Here is a 14,103-nt window from a genome sequence, read left to right on the forward strand (position 1 = left end):
CTGGAAATAACCTACATGCCCATTAAGAAAGCAGAAAACAACTTTAGTGTTAACCATAGGAAATAAAAAACAGCCTGACTTATTCCCCAAACAACCAAAACGGTGAATATAAACAGACAGGACATCATACAATCATATTTGGAATAAGACAGAGACGGTGACACTCCACAACCACAAAAATAGCTAAACATCCACCTTTTCTAACCATTGCTTTACACAATGACCATTACAGACCCACTCTCATCCTCATGCCTCTAGAAAAAAAAAAATGAAGCTAGAATCACGGAATTATACCTGCTTCCTGAGGATATCCAATTCAGAACCAGCCTCACTTCCTTACTTTCTCAGATTCATCCGGCAAAAGCCCCAATCTTATAAGAAGCCCCTCCCTATTCCTACTTTTCCAGATGTTTCCAAGGATCCTGTGAGGCACATCCTTCCTAGCTTAGTAAATCTTTTTGTTGTTGCATTAGCTGCAGTTGTGTTTTCTGGTGTTCTTTAGCTGCTGGATTTTACCACTACCCTCAGTAAAGTTGTTCAAAAGAGCTTGTGTATATCCTTAATATGGAATATTATGCAGCTTTAATAACATCAACAAATCTCCAAGACCAGTTTTTATATGAAAAAGTAAGTTGCAAAGTTATATGGATGGTATGTTCCAATCCATGTTTTAAAAATAAGTACCCATGTAAAAGAATTCATGCAAGAAAATACATTGAAAAACAAGTTATCCATGGGAGAGAAAAGTAAGGAATATGAATCAACCTAGATACCCTATGCCATGTATTTCTGAATCTTTCAGTAAGAGTATTTTCATGTTTTGTGCATTTAAAAGTCAGAATAAATTTTTTCAAAAGGATTCTCTACCAAATCACCTAAATTAGACGGGTATCTCCAGGCATCAACTATTTTGATAAATTGATAATAGCATGATTATGTAATTTTCCCCTGGTGTATAGGATTTTTTTTTTTTTTTGGAAAGGCACAGTAAATAATAGTCTTTAAGTTCAGAAAAAAAGGGATGATCCCAAAAGTATTTGCTTCCGTTTGCTACTGATGGCTGAAAGAGCACTTCAATTTAAAGTTTTGATCTCTGTTTAAAATGGGTAATGTCCTGAAATACACAGTACTTTGAGTAATCAGTAGTTAATATTTAAAGATGAGTAATTCTTGTTGCCTTTCTTTAAGAAAAGGAAGATACTGGAAAAACTTGAAATAGTGAGTAAGAACTTGTAAAGGAAAGGAGGCAGAACGGCCAGTCCAGAAACCCGTAGATAAGCTCAACACTTCACAAAAATGCTCATAGCCTGGCCTAAAGGCTCGAATTGTGACATCACAAGGGCATGTCTTCATGAAAACATCAGAGGAGAAATATGAATATGGTTAGAGGCAGAAAAGGGTCTTGAACTCATTAGCTACTCCAATATTTTAAAACAAAACTGAGAATTTGGATTTGGCAATGAGTCAGTTAAACACTGGAAAAAATAATGAGGAATGGTGACATAAGAACTGATGGTGTGATAGATTTTAACGGGATTCTGATACCCAGTCCTTCATTATGACTTAATATATTTTTAACTCCTGGTGAATATTTCCCAAGCAATGTAGACTCTAAATTTGGCAAGTAACTAAATACTAGAGATTTGAAATATTGCAGAGACAATTTATTCCAAGCATCCCAGTCTCCATAACATGATCATATTTTGAGAGTGTGATGTTAAATTTAAATCTAACACAATTGACTTAGGATAAAACAAAAAATAGAAAAGAAAAAATAAAACTAGACCAAAAATAAAAGGATGCGTAAGTTTGCTTTTAATATAAAATAGAGAGAAAGCTTGTCCAGGTTAGACCAAATAATAAAAATGCATGTTAGTCATAATGCAGTAGGGTAGGGGCTTTATAAGCAGTTTACCTAAATGTCGTCGTTCTATTGAAATATTTTCATTCTCTTAGAGCAGTGGGCTAGACTTTTTAAAAAGGAGCAGAATATATTAATATATTCAAGGTTTATTGTGTGTCTAATGAAACACAGAGCATTTGTCTCACTAATCTAAACATAGTCTTAATTTTAAAAATAATATATTTGAATATCTATTAACATACTCTGCTTGGCAAGGAAGGGAACAGGAAATTTAAGCACCAAATGCAACAAGATAACCTGTAAAGTTCACTGCAACCCTGAGTCTATGATTCCAAACTAAATGAGGCTACGGCTAACATGCAGACACTGAATCAAAATCATCCTCCGATATCAGACAGCCCTTGTGAGCTGGTGTATAGGTTTATATTCTCTTTATTCAATTTAATCTAAAACGGATTGCATTTTGAATAAATAATTGGCAGAAGTGTATTGAAAAAAATGGTTATCATACAAAAAAAATAATCCACAACTAAAACTGTGAAAGGTTCTTTAATATAGCATCATTTACTGGGTTTCCCAGCCATCCAGAGAAGCACCTCAATTTCTTATCACTCATTTGTTTTTTCTTGCTACTCAATATCACGCTCATCTTTTTTAGCACACGATTATTATCTGAAACTCATTTGCTTCTAGTGACAGGTCACTGGCTTTATTAAAGAAATTATCAATACATTTATTTTTCTGTAATTGTCACTGATTTACTTTTTTTTTTTTTTTTTTTTTTTTTTAACATATGCAGGCTCCAGGAATCAAACCCAGGTCTCTGGCACAGCAGGTGAGAATTCTGCCACCGAGCCACGGGTGCACGGCCTTGGTTTACCTTTTATAACTTGTTTTGATATAATTTCAAATTTACAGAAAATTTGCTGAATAGTCCAAGAAAAACCACAGCATTTACACAGATTAACCAACTGTTTGCAATTCACCCCATGTCTTGCTTTATCGTTCTCTCTAAACACAACACACACACACACACACACACACACACACATACACACACACGGGTAATTTTTTTTCTTTACCCTTTGGGAGTTCTTTGGCGTTATCTTGCTTCTTTATTTCTGAATACTTCAGTGACTTTTCAGAGTGTATTTTCTAAAAACAAAGCATTCTCTTACTTGTATAATTAACAAAGTTAGGATATAATATTATCTAAACAAAAGTCTGCATTCAAATTTTGCCAATTTCTTAATGTTGTTATTTTTAACCTTTTCTTCCTGGTCCAATGCCCAATTCAAATCACGCATTTGCATTTTAGTTGTTGTATTAGTTAGGGTTCTCTAGAGAAACAGAACCAACAGGGAACACTTGCAAATATAACATTTATGAAAGTGTCTCACGTGACCATAGGAACGCAGAGTCCAAAATCCACAGGGCAGGCTGCGAAGCCGATGACTCCAATGGAGGGTCTGGACGAACTCCACAGGAGAGGCTCACCAGCCAAAGCAGGAATGGAACCTGTCTCCTCTGAGTCCTCCTTAAAAGGCTTCCCATGATTGGATTTAGCATCACTAATTGCAGAAGACACTCCCCTTTGGCTGATTACAAATGGAATCAGCTGTGGATGTAGCTGACGTGATCATGACCTAATCCTATGAAATGTCCTCATTGCAACAGACAGGCCAGCGCTTGCCCAATCAGATGAACAGGTACCACAACTTGGCCAAGTTGACACCTGTCCCTAACCATGACAGTTGTTATGTCTTTTTAGTTTCCTTCAAGTTGGAAGAATTCCTCATCCTTTGCCTTTCTAATTGCTTTAATATGTTTAAAGAAAACTGGCCAGCTTTTTGTAAATTACGTCTCAGTGTGAGTTTGGCTGATGTCTCTTCAAGACTAGATTCAGGTTATGCATTCCTAAAAGAAATAATGCAAAGGATTATGTGCCCTTCACAGTGGGTCGTATGAAGAAAAGGCACCTGAGTTGGTTTCCACAATATTAGTAGAAATTCAGTTTGATTGTTTGGTTATGGTGATGTCCACAAGGAATTCCCACCGGAATACTATTTTTTCTCTTGTAACTGATAAGTAATTTGGACATGTGGTATACTTTGAGAAAACAGAAATATCCTTTTCCTTATCAAATTTTCAGCCACTAATTTTAGCATTGTTAGATTTTCTAACTCCATATTTCTTTGATATAATTAGTTTGATATAATTAGTCCTATAATTTGATATAGGACTTTGATATAAAAGTCCTATAAAAAAGAACTTTCTCTTATACCTATTCATTCCTGCATTCATTCATTCTTCCATTTGCTTACTTATGTCAGTATGGGCTCCTGGATCCTTATTTTATTCATTACAATCATTACTGAAAATATCATTTCATTTATTTGTTGTTTAACCTTTTTATTCACTGCTGTGACACTTTCGTGGGTGTTCCCATTGCTATCATTATTGATTTTGATGGTCAAATTTCCCTCTATTTGGCCAGTGGGAGCTTTTCAGAGTGACTCCACTATCCTTTTGACATAGTCCCATCTTTCTTTCTTTCTCGTGCAAGATAATGCTCCAGGATCAACTTCTACTTTGCCTGTTCTAGCTCTGAAATCAGCCTGTTCATCGAGGATCGCTGGTACTTCTTATTGTGAATGACATGTAGAAACCAATATCCAGGTATTCGATGAGTTCATTGTTACTGGTGCGTCGTTGCATCTAGCCTATCACAGCAGATGGTGCTAAGATATATGCTAAGGCACATGTGCACATTTACCTATAATTACTTCTTTCTTATATAAATATACAATACATTTATATTATATGTAGTTCAAACAGATAACTCCAATTCCAATCCAACACCACAGGGGCTATTGTAATCTTCCACTCTTTCATTTTTACAACTTCTTTTTCCCATTAGCCTAAATATATTTACACATTTGTTCAAGCCTAAAATACATAAAGAGTAGTTTCAATATGAGTAATCTAAACCCCTGCAAAACAAACAAATAAAAACCTTGCTAACAAGAGTTCAAAATGTGTTAGTGTTTTGGGAGAGTAAAATCTATATTCAGTGAAATGTACATTTTAAATGTATAAATTAGTGAGTGTTGACAAATACTCCCATGTAAGGCGTATCCTCATAAGATATAATACACTTCTATTACCCCACAAAGTTTTTGGTACCCTTCCCCTAAAACTCCCTCCTGGGCAACAGAAATTAGTTTTACCTCTTATAGAAATTCATTTAAATGGAATCATACAGTATGTACTTGTGTTAGTTAGATTCAGTTGTCAACTTGGCCAGGTGAGCATACCTAGTCTTGTTGCTACGGACATAAGCCAACGGTACGTGAACCTCATCTGTTGCCAATTACATCTGCAGTCAGCTAGGAGGCGTGTCTGCTGCAATGAGTGATGTTTGACTTAATTGGCTGGTGCTTAAATGAGAGATTGCAACGTAGCGCTGCTAAGCAGCTCGGCATTCCTCATCTCAGCACTCACAGCTCACCCCAGGCCTTTGGAGATGCAGAAAGGAATCACCCTGGGGAAAGTTGCTGGAACCCGGGGGCCTGGAGAGAAGACCAGCAGAGACCATCCTGTGCCTTCCACGTAAGAAAGAACCTCAGTGGAAAGTTAGCTGCCTTTCCTCTGAAGAACCAACAAAATAAATCCCCTTTTATTAAAAGCCAATCCGTTTCTGGTGTGTTGCATTTCGGCAGCTAGCAAACTAGAACAGTACTCCTTTCACTCCTGCATTTTTTTTTGCTCTTCATCAAATCTGTGAGATATATTTGCTGCACTTAATCAGTAGTTTGTTAACATTTTATGGCTGCATGAATAATATGACACAATTGGTTTCATCCATTCTTGTGCTGCTAAAGAGAGTTGTTTCAAATCTTAGGCTATTTATCAATGAAGTTTCTATGAACATTCTTGAACATGCTCTTTTCTGGTTACTTGTCATCAATTCTCTAAGATAAAGTCAGTTCTGCCAAACTGTGACCTATGTGTGTCCTCTAAAGAACCACTCTATGAAAAATTATGCAATAAACACAACAGCTTACGGAAAAGATGCAGTTGAGACACAACACTTAAAACATGAACAAAAAGAAAGAAGCTTTATAAAAGTAGTAATGCTCTTTCATGTATGATGAAGGCTTAAAAAAAATACTCAAATACACAATAAACATGGCCCTTTGCCCTGAAAAAGACAATGTTTGCTTGTGGAAGTGGGCACTGGAAGGCCCACACAGCTTGTGACTTATTATGAAGTGGTAGAAGGTGAATTAATCCAAAAATTAAAGTAAAGTTATAAAACCACATGCGAATGGGTATGACTGAAACACACCCATGAACTGGGAAGTAGCCGTAGATGTTTGAGGTATGTGTAGATGTGTGTTCATGTTTTGTTACACAGCTAGATTCATCTTGGTGCAATTTTCTTCATTCACCTACTATTTCTTGTGTAGCTGGCGAAATTGCTAATAAGAAAGTTAAAATTTCCTATTTATGCAAAATTAGTTCCCTAATATATCAATCACATTGAATCAAATTTGCATTTTCCAAAAAAAGGATTAAAACATAAACACTGTACCTAGTAATGCAATTGCTAAGTCATAGGGCATGTAAAAGTTTAACTTTATAAGAAACTCAAATTGTTTTCCATGTTGGCGAAACTGTTTTAGACTTCCACTAGTAGTGCAAGAGTTCTCTGGTTGCTTAATCATTGTTGTCAATATTTGATGTTGGCAGTCTGCATTTTTAGCCATTCTATTGGGGGACATAGTGGTTTCTCATCCTTTCATTTGCATTTCCCTAATAACTAATGATATTGAACATATTTTCATGTGCTTATTGAACAATTATATCCCTTTTGTGTTTGTAAAGTGCATGTTAAAACTTGTAAACACATTTATTTGGGTGGTTTTGCTTTTAATCATTGACTTCTAGGAGTTCTTTATATATTCTGAATAGAAGTCATCAGTCAGACACAGGCATTGTAAATATTTTCTCCTAGTTTGTGGCTTGGCTTTTCTTTTGTTAACAGTGTCTTTTGATGATGCTTTATTTATCGATTGCTGTGTAAAAAAAATTACTGACTGAGCTGCTTAAAATAGCAAGTTTTATTATCGCACACAGTTTCTGAGTATCAGGGATCTGGGAACAGCTTAGGTAAATGAGTCTGGCTCAGGCTTTCTCATGAGGTGGCAGTCAAGATGTCATCTAAAGCTACAGACATCTGAAGATTTCAATGGGGTTGGAGGATTTGCTTTCAAACTCACTGGCACAAATATTGGCAGGAGCCCTCAGTTCCATACTGGTCATGTTATTGTCTGAGACACTCAGCTTAAAAATGTGTTTACTACACTTTAACACTGAGTGTGGAGCAACAGGAGCTCTCATTCATTGCTAGTCCAAATGCAAAATGGCACAGTCACTTTGGAAGGCAATTTGGCACTTTCCTACAAAGCTAAACATATCATCCACAATTTGTACTCCCAGCTGTTTATGAAAGGAGCTGAAAATGTATGTCCATGCTGAAAACTGCATATGGATATTTATATGAGCTTTATTCTTAATTGCCCAGTGTTGGCAGCAACCAAGATACCCTTCAATAGGTGAATGGATTAATAATCTGCAGCACATCCATAAGATAAAATAGTATTCAGCAAAAAAAAAGAAATGAGCTAGTAAGTTGCAAAAAGATATGGAGGTACCTTAAATGCCCCTCAGCTAAGTAATAGAAGGCAGTCTAAAGACTATGGAATGATTCCAACTAGATCATATTCTGGAAAAGGCACAACTATAGAAACAGTATTAAAAGACCAGTGGTTACTATGGGTTTGGGGGGGAGGGAGTAGAATGTACAGGTAGAAAAAGGGCACTGATGTGGTTCTATCTGATGTGGTAGTGGTGGATATCATGACATTATGCATTTATAAAAGTACATTGAATTGTACAACACAAAGAGTGAAGTATAAAATAAACCATAGGATTTAGTTATTAATAATGTATCAATATTGGCCCAGTAATTGTAACAAACATACCATACTAATGGGGAATCCACGTATGTGGGGAAGAGGTAGAATATGGGAACGCACTCACCTTTCTGTGCAAGATTTTTATAAATTTACACCTGCTCTAAAAATAAAGTTTATTATTTTAAAAGAAACTATATGAATAATAACTGTTAATCAATTTTAGTGTGAGTTCCTCAAATGCATTTAGCTATCTGAATATCGACTACTTTCTACAATTTTATATTATTCATAGGAAAAGAAGACCCTAAATGTTTGTGAAACTTTAAAAGGATATTATTCATTGAGGTTCTGTGAGGAAAACAGGCTTCTTAACAATCTTAATTGTTTTTTACCATCCTCTGAATAGTCAAAATTCTTCATATTTTTCCCTATTATTAGGTCAATGAAGAATAACAATATTTAAAAGATACTATCCTTTGAAAAGACTTCATACCAAAAAAAAGTTAAATAAAAAGGCTTTAGGCAAAGGCACTGACAAGATTATAATAGCTCTCATAATCTAACTTGCATTTACTCTGTAATTACCCAGGAACGGTGCAGAAGGATAATTCACTGATGTCGCGTTAGAGGAAACAAAGGGATAGGTAGTGAAACCAGGAGTTGGGATGTGAACTTAGTGCTACCCTTGATCTTACGCCAGCAACATTACCCCAAACAAAGGCTGAATATCACATCGCCATTCGTCACGTACCCTTCCCAGCAATGTCTTTCTTGTGGCTGCTCTCTGAAACAACTCTTCTCCTTTTGGGATAAGGAATGCCCATGAAGCCACTGCAATCAACAGACAGTCTTATCAGAAACAAGACAAATTTCAGCAGCACCACTGCACTAGGTGACAATACAAGGCAAAAATTGAGGGAAAAACGTGAAGTTACATAATTAATTGATGATCTTATACCTTAGAATAATTAACGATGGAGTTCAAATTAGACCATCACCTATAAAGGTACTTAGTCTTTCATGATTATATTATCACATATTAGATTTCAGTTAATTACTTATTCTTGAAACTATGAAGCGGGTTCTTCAGTGACTTTCATGTTTAAATGAGGCTGTATTCAGAACATTTTAAATTAAAAACACAATCCAGTATATGTTCAAGGATTTGAAAAATACAGAAATGTTCTTGAAGCAATAATCTTGCCTGTCTGAATGCATTGTTTCATTTTTAAAATGGGGGAAATAATACTTAACCGAAAGGTTTACTAGAAGCAGTACATGAGATTGTATATATAAAAAAATCTAGGTCAATGTTTAAGCCATAGTAGACAATTACCATTTTTTAGTTCTCTTCGTAAAATTCACACTGTTTGCAGCACCATATCTAACATAGCAATTAAGAATTGTAAATTATTTTGAAAAATGATAAAATAACATTTCAAATATATAACCTGTATGATGTTGGACATAAAAATATTTACAAAATAACAACCAGGATTGTTGATATTTGGAAGTGCATTATGTATATATGCAGAATTATGAAAGCTGCAATTCCTTCTATGGGTAATCTTTTTCTTCCCAAACCTCCACCGGAAAATACCCTTCCCTTTAAAAGTGAGGAATAAGGCCATCACTCTCACTGCACAAAAGCTGAAGGCAGGAAAAAAAAAAAAAAAAGAAAAAAAGGCAACTGGCTAGAAAACCAAGCATTTCTATTATAGCATTGATACTTTTATCAAATGTGCATTCCTGCCTCTCTCCATCTGCATCAGAATATTTAATAATGGTAGAGAAAGGGAAGGGAAGAGAAACAGGAGTTACAGGTTTTATTTTGCGTATTGAGACTCTGTAGAGGAAACAATAGATGCCGAATACACTAAGTAACTGCCTCTAGCTTCCCCGCCCCTCACGCAAGTCTCAACTCAGCGAACCACGCCCCCGCCTCGCCTGTCCACCCGGACCGAGAAGGAAGCAGCTTTTGATGACACAGTAGAAGAACGTGTGATCAACAAGGAGTACAAAATATGCCCTTTTCTATCTATGGTACGGACAGATGATTAAAAAAAATGGATAAGAAATAAACAAATAATGGGGGAACAAATGTTAAAGTAAAAAAAAAAACTTTATTTTACGTATTCCTCTTTCCCTATACAGTTTTGCTTGTTAGTATATTTCTTGAGCTGTTTCATATTATTTCGTTCCTTTCTGTGAAATGGTGGTTTTTTTAAAGTTGGGACCACCAAGTTGTAAAGATGCATGCTTTTACCTGACAGGTAGACTGTCCAGTTAAGTTGAGAAGAATGACTGATCTGTGTTTTTATAATTAAATTGATCCTGGCTAAGAGTATGGGTTTTTTTCAGGTGTCAGTCTTTCCCCACGCGTCTGGAACTATTTTGGGTGACCAGCTTCACCAGCAGGCCTGTTAGTCTCCATGACTAACTGTGCAAGTGCTTACAATGGAATAAATTGCTTTTCTACATTAAAAAAAGATTCTCTAGAGTTTCAACAAGAATTCTAGATATACTTGACAATAATTAATGAAAGATACTTTAAGCAAATTTCATGGCATTCTCAAGCTAATATTTTATATTAGATTGTTGGTTGTTAAACTTTTTGAGACATGGACTCAGAATATAATGACAGCTATGAGCCCTCTCCCACATAAGAAAAAAAAATGTCATATAGGCTCAGTGGGCTTAAAGACCTCTTAAAAAGACATCCATTCTTTCTTTGTCCACACTCCTCAGTTTATGAACCCTTAATATAGGAAGAAATTCAAACACTGATGTTGTCATCATGGAGAAAGGAAAAGAGTTATTTCAAATTCCCCTAAAGCTCACATTGGACCCCTAGAGGTCCATGAGATCCAGATTGCTCATGTTTGTTTTTTCTTAATCAGTTTTTTTTTCAAAAAACACATTTTTGCTTTAAATAGTTATTAATAATTTCTAAATTAATTTTTGTTGGTTGAATTAATTAATGAATAAGTATACACATAGATTTCATTTCTTACAGACTCAAGATTCAAATAACTGTCCTATTTTATAGATTATAGCAAAAAACTAAAATTACTATCATAGTCAGCACTTTGAAAACATAGGAACAGAATATTATGCCCCTATCAACTTTGTTTATTGTGACCTTTGAATGAATGCATAAGTGACAAAAAACCTTTCCTGCAAATAGTGATAAAAGAGAGCAATTTTACTGTAGAAAGTGGCACTGTGAACAATAAATGGGGGAAGAACATCCAGTTTGGAGAGTCTAGAAAAGGGGAAAGAGTCCAGACTAAAACAAACTGAAAGCAATGTCCTAGCTCTGCTTAGATGAAGTTTTCAAAAAATTTTTAGTGAAAAGGAATTAGAAGTTTATATCAGAGCTCCACTGGATACATTTACATCTACCCACAAAAGGGGGTGCAAAGGTAATTCAGTGGTAGACTTCTCATCTGCCATGCAGGAGACCTGGGTTCGATTCTTGGCCCATGCACTTCCCAAATAAGCAAACGAGCAAACAAACGAAAAACCAAACAAAAAATTCAGCAAATGGTACTGCAATAAGGGGATACTCACATGGAAAAAGAATGAAATATGATCCCACTGTACAGTATACAAAAAAAATGCACATACACACAGATGTATGTAATTTATACATTTGTATAAATATCATATAGGTTCAGTGGGCTTAAAGACCTTTTAAAAAGGTATAAATTTAATAATTTATTTATAATTTAATTTATAAATTAAATGATAAATTTATACATTTGTATAAATTAGGGTCACTTCTCTGCTTCTCGGGAAAAATTTTGAAAGAAGAGAACTAACTGGAGGTTATAGGCAGTACAGCAAGATAAAGTGACCAACTTAGGATACACATAGGTGAAATATATGTTATTCAAAAGTCTGTATCTCAAGCATCATTTCACACTCCATTTCTGAAAAGAGGACTCAAAGATACAATACTTAACATGTAAGACCCAGGTAGCAGAAGTTAATATTTCCATGCACTAAAAGCCACAAAGGCTTGAGATATTTTGATGAGGATCTAGAAACAAAAAGGAACAGAACTGTCTTTGCATAAGAATACAAAATTACTTATAAGCATTTCATTAATATGGAAGATGGAGAGCTTGATAAGTTTCTAGTAAGTAAGGAACACTAAATGAAAATTTTATACAGCAACCATTATTATTTCTTTTCTTTATTGATATTTCATTTTCATAAAAATAAATCATTCTACAATGATTATCTCCCTGTTCCTAAATTTCCCATAGTGCCTTAAATTCCTAATTCCCTATCTTCTCACCCCCATTGTTGGAGTGGAAGCTAAGGAAAAGACATTTGCCTGTGAAATTATTACATGAAAATACTTAGGCAGACATTTTTCCAAAGAAGGGACACAAATGGACAAAAAGCATATGGAAGGTGTTCGACATCATTAGCCATTAGGGATAGGCAAAGCGAAACCACAAAAAGATAACACTTTATACCCACTAGGATGGCTATTATTTAAAAAATGGAAAATGACAAGTGTTAAAGAAGATGTGGAAAATTGGTACCCTTATGCATTGTTGATGGGAATGTAAAATAGAGCAGCCATTGTGGAAAGCAGTATGGCGGATTCTCTGAAAGTTAAATGTGGAATTACCATATGACTGGGCAATTCTATTCCTAGATATATACTCAAAGAAACTGAAAATAAGGACTCAAACAGATACTTGAATACCAGTGTTCATAGCAGCATTATTCGTAGTAGTCAAAAGGTGGAAACACCCTAAGTGTCCATTGACAGATGAATGGAAAAACAAAATCTTCATACATACACACAATAAAGTATTATTCAACGTAAGGATGAATGTAGTTCCAAGACATACTCCAACATGGATGAACCTTGCAAACATTAGGCTGAGTGAAATAAACAAGGCACATAAGGGCAAATATTGTATGATTTCACTTATATGAAATATCTAGAAATAGCAAATTTGTAGAGACAGAAAGTAGTTTGGAGATTAGTAGGGAAATGAAGGGATGGGAGAAAGGGGAGCTGTGGCTTCATAGGTATAGAGTGTTATTAAATGAAATTTTAAAATAAAATTTGTATAAATAAATAAATGCCTGTATTGCCAGAATTTCAAAACTTTGGAACCTAAAATGGGAAATATTATACAAGCACTGGTCTGTACTCTAGTTTAAGCAATGTGTTGGTTTGAAGCTGTTATGTGCCCCAGAAAAGAAACATGTTCTTTTAATCCAATCTTGTGGGGGTAGACATACTGCTGGGTAGGGCCTCTTGATTAGGTTGTTTCCATAGAGATGTGACTCTGCCCGTTCAAGGTGGGACTTAATCTTCTTATTCAAGTTCTTTAAGAGGGAGAAATTTTTGAGAAAGCACAGACCTTGGAGACAGCTTACTACAGGATATGCTAAGCAAGGACCCACAGAACCTGAAGTTCCCATAACTTGGAGACAGCCAAGGGAAGCTAAGAGATGAATTCCAGAGTTTTCCCTGGAGAAGCCAAGAGAGGATCCACAGATGCTTAGAGAGAGAAATGCCCCCAGGACACTAAGAGAAGACCTACAGGACCCAGAAAGAAAGCCACTGGAATCAGAAGCTGAAAGCAACAAACCAGGGAGCAAGGACCAGCCGATGCCAGCTGCCTGCTTCCCAGCTGACAGAGGTGTGCCAGATACCTTTCTTCAGAGTCCTGGTATCTTCTTGTTGCCTTAAATTCAGACATTTTCATAGTCTTAGGACTGTAAATGTGTAACCTAATAAATTAAGCCTATCCATTTCTAGTATATTGCATTCTGGCAGCTTTAGCAAACCAAAACAAGCAGAAAAGGAATTAATAAAGGGCCATGAACAGTGATGTATACAAGCTCCCCAAGGGCTTAATATTGGATGGAACCAATACTTATTCAAGCCATGGTACTGCTGGCAGGTCCATTTCCACTGTATCAAACACAGGTAGCCCATCATGCTCCACAGCCACTGAGGCCAGAATATGATCTCTAGAACCACCACCCCTGCTACAGCTGAAAACCTAACACCACTTCCCCTTTGTTGTCTACAGACAGCACCCATACAGATCCCACAGAGCATATCCCAACTGTGCTATTTTGCTCAGGTGTGTGTGATCACTGAATCTAGATCATAAGTCTGCATCCTAGCTGAAATGGAAGCTAGAAGGTAAATATTGTCTTCGGATGTAGAAAATGAACAAAACATAGAGAAAGTGATTAAAAGATGCTAAC

At 35.8% G+C, this 14,103-nt stretch overlaps 2 long non-coding RNA genes across 5 annotated transcripts in view; both read right to left on the reverse strand.

Annotated features, from left to right (window-relative positions):
- Window positions 1-383, reverse strand: part of LOC143679337 (uncharacterized) — a 55,003-nt gene extending 54,620 nt beyond the window's left edge. The window contains exon 1 of the long non-coding RNA XR_013173666.1: window positions 295-383. This is a non-coding gene — a long non-coding RNA (uncharacterized LOC143679337). The remainder of the gene's footprint in view (window positions 1-294) is intronic.
- The window catches only part of LOC143679336 (uncharacterized), a 364,318-nt gene that overhangs the window by 75,237 nt on the left and 274,978 nt on the right, over window positions 1-14,103 (reverse strand). The gene's annotated exons all lie outside the window — the stretch shown is intronic.

This window comes from Tamandua tetradactyla, chromosome 4, assembly GCF_023851605.1.
Source record: "Tamandua tetradactyla isolate mTamTet1 chromosome 4, mTamTet1.pri, whole genome shotgun sequence".
NCBI lineage: Eukaryota > Metazoa > Chordata > Mammalia > Pilosa > Myrmecophagidae > Tamandua > Tamandua tetradactyla.